This window comes from Schistocerca piceifrons, chromosome 1, assembly GCF_021461385.2.
Source record: "Schistocerca piceifrons isolate TAMUIC-IGC-003096 chromosome 1, iqSchPice1.1, whole genome shotgun sequence".
NCBI classification, from domain to species: domain Eukaryota; kingdom Metazoa; phylum Arthropoda; class Insecta; order Orthoptera; family Acrididae; genus Schistocerca; species Schistocerca piceifrons.
Window position 1 is genome coordinate 396,979,338 of NC_060138.1, and position 6,000 is coordinate 396,985,337.

The 6,000-nt window shown below is 48.7% G+C and overlaps 2 pseudogenes; both read left to right on the forward strand.

The window, feature by feature from the left end:
• The first annotated feature begins 1,477 nt into the window (after positions 1–1,477).
• LOC124720491 lies at positions 1,478–1,690 on the forward strand (annotated as a pseudogene).
• A 3,274-nt stretch (positions 1,691–4,964) lies between these two features.
• On the forward strand, positions 4,965–5,177 carry LOC124720499 (annotated as a pseudogene).
• The last annotated feature ends 823 nt before the right edge of the window (positions 5,178–6,000 follow it).

Genomic DNA, 6,000 nt, shown 5'->3' on the forward strand with positions numbered 1-6,000 from the left:
CACAACTCCTTACGCTACCGAAACAAACCAGCAGAGCCATCTCACAAACAGTATATTGCCTATTGTGGCGGCGTGCACTATTCAAAGTTGATGCACAGACTTGTACACTGCCAAAAGTCGATAGTCGCCTTGGACTCATTGACTTTCCCCACAAATGTGCGGCAATCCTGATTCACCGTATCGCCACTTTGCGTGAGATTGACCCAGGTGGGACAACAGCGGTGCTTTTCGACCGTTATCGCCTACAATCGGCGCGTGCACCAGTATGCTTGACACATATTCCATTCCGGATGACGACAGTCAAGGACTATCACCTCAATCAAAGTTACATCCTAGCAGTGGCCACCGACAAGGCACGCACATCGAAGCGCCTTTACTAGGCGCTTCGAGGCCAGCTCACACCACACAAATTGGAGGACAGACGACCGTCGGTCATCTGGCACCACGCTTGGGCTAATATCAACCACCTAGCCCTTCCCACAGAAGTTTCAGCGCTATGGTATCGCGTTGTAAACAATTTAATACCCACTAATCATCGCCTGGCGGCCATCCTCCTATGGCCCTCGGCTGCTTGCGGCCGATGTGGTGACGTAGACACCAGAGAGCATCGTCTCCTATGCCCTCACGTCACAGAAGTGTGGGACCTTGCACGTGTGCTATTAACGCTGATCGGTGGGACTACACTGGACTATGTGTCAGTCGACTGGTTCCTTAACCCTGGTATTCAGACCAACCCCCGAACACGACGTAACGCAATGGTGTGTCTCTTGGGCCAAACCATTTTCACGATCTATGACCTTTGCCTCGCAGATGCTGTCTCTTTCATGGACTACCTTTGGAGCCAGCATCGCCTGGCGGAATCTGACCGGAAATATACCATTACTTTTGCAAGATTTCTTAAAGTTGCAATGGTTCATGGTTATCAAAAGGTGTTCCGGGCTAACTAAGGCACCTCATATAAGAATTGCCTGAGTGTACCCCTGGATCTTTGTCACTCGGACTTTCAAACTACCCTTGACTTACCCATACCCCAGATTTGATATTGGCCTTCTGGGCATCACTAGAGTAGACTGTTCTGTGATACTGATAATATGGAAATTGGTAACATGCGAATTGTGTGAACCTTGTATGAAAAATTATTGGAAAATTGGAAAACGCATAATCTATCTTAGAGGATTATTACTTTGTTAATTCTATGGGCGATGGGATTATCTCGCCAGTTCGTTTGAGTGTGCTGCGTCGCTGTTTTTTTTTTATTTTGCCTTCATTTCTGTCTTTATTTATTTCTTTCTATTTAGTTTTTAAAATCATCACTTGCCTCACACCTGCAGAGGGAGGTGTGTTTCTGAGTAGTGTGTCGTCGCCCCCTGAGGCATAGCAGAGTATGCCTCCGCTTTTATTTTCGGTTTATGGCAATAAGTCTTGCTACTAACAACACCCTGCTTTACGTGCTGCGTCGACACTAGAGGATGGCGGCATTTTTGGAGAGGAAAAGGTAGGGCTATAGGGGAGGTAGGAGGGAAAAAAAGTGTAGTATCTGTTCTTATCAGCTTAATATCTGATACGTCCTGCATCACACGACCAGAATATTAAACTCATTTTTGGCTTCTGACGGAGTGCTAGGGGCTTGCTCCACCTCTGTAGCGGGTTGGCCCGGCATTGCAGTACCGCCGGGATCGGCCCACCTAAAATTAATTAAAACACAGCCTGAAATGGGTTAACATTCTGCAGTGATCAGATATTCCGCTGGTAGCAAAACTTGTCGTAGTTGTTGATGTGCCCAGTAGTTAGTTGCTTACACACCACGATTTCTTTTAATTAATTTAAGATTATCTTAAGTAATTTTTTTTTTTTTTTTTGCGGTTAGCCGGACCGCACTTGCAGCCGCATTACGCTAGGCTGGTAATTTATGGGGGCACAGGACAGTGCCTTCGGATGCCTCGTTAGCGTCTCTTATGGTCTGGTCACAGATAATTTTAATTAAATTGTTTGGAGTTATAACCTTAGCTCCTCGCGAACGTCGTCGTCGTCGTCGTCGCCGCCGCACGGACGCAGAATACGTGTGTACACACGCACACACACATATGCAGTAGGTGGTGGACGACGTAAGCACTCGGCTAGGTGTAGCTCGCGCCAGTATAGCTCGCACCGGCCTGACGCTGCTGTGGGGCGGCCTCACGGTTTCTCCACTGCCCTGGCAGCTAGCGGCGTTCAAATAGGAGTCGCAGTTTACTCCTCGACATGGAGGGTAGTACTGGGCTGTTGACGAGTGCTCTCGTATATTGTCGTTCCTTCCGGCACTTGCTTTTGCGATGTTTTCGACGGTCGCCTGTTGCCATATCAGCCCGCACCACCGTATGTCACTCCCTCATGTGGAACGCACACGCTGCAAGCATTTAGGCCCTGACACTGCGGTTTTTCATCTCTGGCGGTACTCCGCAAGGATACCGCCCTTCGATTGTGCCATTCCAGCACTAATCGAAGTGCTAGGTTTTCCGGCCTGTTAGGAGACCGCTTCTGCAAAATGTGCGAGGAGATTTTTGCTGGTTGCGAGCTACCCGCCGATTTTCTAGCTGTACATATTGGCTTTAATCCAAAGGTCACAGGTCACTGATGGGCTAAAGACGTACGTCCCATCACCGTTCTTAACACTGATTATAAGTTGGTGGCACGAAGTGTGGCTTCACGTCTTAAACAGGGAATGAATAAGGTACTTTGTCCCACTCAATCATGTGGCGTTTCGAATCGAACCACCTTCACCGCTGCTTCTATATACCGTGATGCTGTCTTACTCACCCACCGCCGACGCTCGAACCCCGGCTGCAATTGATCCCTAGATTTCGCCGGTGCCTCCGATAGGGTCTCCCATCCTACCTGCTGGCCGTTATGTAGCGGATGGGTTTCGGGGAGCACTTCATAAGAGTCATCCGGCACTTCTTGGATGGAGCAAATTCCACAATCATTGTGAACGGTTGCAGATCACGACCAATTCCCATCAGACGATCAGTTCGACAAGGGTGTCCTTTGTCAGTGTATTTTATCGCTTTGGCGCTGTACCCCATGCTGCGTGACATCGGACGGATGGTCGATGGTGTTCCTTTCCCAGGCGTCACCTTCCGCAGTGTGGCGTAGGCGGATGGTGTAGGTGTGTTTGTAGCAAACGCCAGGAACATCGATTCGGTTCGCCGAGTCCTCCACGTTTATGAACGAGCATCCGGTGCCATGTTAAAATCCAACAAAATGGTGCTAATCCCACTAGGACCACGATCATTGACCATCGAACGCCCTTGCTACCGGATTGTAGGGGAACAACGTATCTTGGGTCTTGAGGTGACTGCCTGTCCACAGCGCATGTTAACACTCACGTGCAGGCGGATTCTCACGCGCATCAGAGGACTTTGCGTGAGTCACACTGATCAACGACTCGACCTCCATCAACGAATCCAACTGATTAATACTTACATCCTATCACGGGCATGGTATGTAGCACAACTCCTTACGCTACCGAAACAAACCAGCAGAGCCATCTCACAAACAGTATATTGCCTATTGTGGCGGCGTGCACTATTCAATGTTGATGCACAGACTTGTACACTGCCAAAAGTCGATAGTCGCCTTGGACTCATTGACTTTCCCCACAAATGTGCGGCAATCCTGATTCACCGTATCGCCACTTTGCGTGAGATTGACCCAGGTGGGACAACAGCGGTGCTTTTCGACCGTTATCGCCTACAATCGGCGCGTGCACCAGTATGCTTGACACATATTCCATTCCGGATGACGACAGTCAAGGACTATCACCTCAATCAAAGTTACATCCTAGCAGTGGCCACCGACAAGGCACGCACATCGAAGCGCCTTTACTAGGCGCTTCGAGGCCAGCTCACACCACACAAATTGGAGGACAGACGACCGTCGGTCATCTGGCACCACGCTTGGGCTAATATCAACCACCTAGCCCTTCCCACAGAAGTTTCAGCGCTATGGTATCGCGTTGTAAACAATTTAATACCCACTAATCATCGCCTGGCGGCCATCCTCCTATGGCCCTCGGCTGCTTGCGGCCGATGTGGTGACGTAGACACCAGAGAGCATCGTCTCCTATGCCCTCACGTCACAGAAGTGTGGGACCTTGCACGTGTGCTATTAACGCTGATCGGTGGGACTACACTGGACTATGTGTCAGTCGACTGGTTCCTTAACCCTGGTATTCAGACCAACCCCCGAACACGACGTAACGCAATGGTGTGTCTCTTGGGCCAAACCATTTTCACGATCTATGACCTTTGCCTTGCAGATGCTGTCTCTTTCATGGACTACCTTTGGAGCCAGCATCGCCTGGCGGAATCTGACCGGAAATATACCATTACTTTTGCAAGATTTCTTAAAGTTGCAATGGTTCATGGTTATCAAAAGGTGTTCCGGGCTAACTAAGGCACCTCGTATAAGAATTGCCTTAGTGTACCCCTGGATCTTTGTCACTCGGACTTTCAAACTACCCTTGACTTACCCATACCCCAGATTTGATATTGGCCTTCTGGGCATCACTAGAGTAGACTGTTCTGTGATACTGATAATATGGAAATTGGTAACATGCGAATTGTGTGAACCTTGTATGAAAAATTATTGGAAAATTGGAAAACGCATAATCTATCTTAGAGGATTATTACTTTGTTAATTCTATGGGCGATGGGATTATCTCGCCAGTTCGTTTGAGTGTGCTGCGTCGCTGTTTTTTTTCTATTTTGCCTTCATTTCTGTCTTTATTTATTTCTTTCTATTTAGTTTTTAAAATCATCACTTGCCTCACACCTGCAGAGGGAGGTGTGTTTCTGAGTAGTGTGTCGTCGCCCCCTGAGGCATAGCAGAGTATGCCTCCGCTTTTATTTTCGGTTTATGGCAATAAGTCTTGCTACTAACAACACCCTGCTTTACGTGCTGCGTCGACACTAGAGGATGGCGGCATTTTTGGAGAGGAAAAGGTAGGGCTATAGGGGAGGTAGGAGGGAAAAAAAGTGTAGTATCTGTTCTTATCAGCTTAATATCTGATACGTCCTGCATCACACGACCAGAATATTAAACTCATTTTTGGCTTCTGACGGAGTGCTAGGGGCTTGCTCCACCTCTGTAGCGGGTTGGCCCGGCATTGCAGTACCGCCGGGATCGGCCCACCTAAAATTAATTAAAACACAGCCTGAAATGGGTTAACATTCTGCAGTGATCAGATATTCCGCTGGTAGCAAAACTTGTCGTAGTTGTTGATGTGCCCAGTAGTTAGTTGCTTACACACCACGATTTCTTTTAATTAATTTAAGATTATCTTAAGTAATTTTTTTTTTTTTTTTTTTTTTGCGGTTAGCCGGACCGCACTTGCAGCCGCATTACGCTAGGCTGGTAATTTATGGGGGCACAGGACAGTGCCTTCGGATGCCTCGTTAGCGTCTCTTATGGTCTGGTCACAGATAATTTTAATTAAATTGTTTGGAGTTATAACCTTAGCTCCTCGCGAACGTCGTCGTCGTCGCCGCCGCACGCACGCAGAATACGTGTGTACAACCCCCTGCGGGTTCGGGGGTAAGAATAGGCCCGCGGTATTCCTGCCTGTCGTAAGAGGCGACTAAAAGGAGTCTCAAACGTTTCAGCCTTCTGTGATGGTCCCCTCTTGGGTTTGACCTCCTTTTTTCTTCCAAATTTCCGTCGTCAGTGCGTGCCATTTGGGGAAGGACGCCTTACGTGGTGTTTTTGTATTGGTCCATCATGCTCCACCAGCTTGCATGTTACGTATTGTCGTGGGGGGGGGACTACGCCCAACATCTTCTGGGTGGTCTCCTCCTCGCCTTGTGCGCACTCTTCTTCTTAGCGCCTACGACAACTGTGGACCCTTTAAACACCTAAAATCCAGCACGGTAGCCAGTCCGTTGTGGTGGGGTCGTCATGTACCCTCTTGGTGGTAGCCCCCTGACCACGCAGGGATCGCACTACAGATGCCTGAGCTGTTTC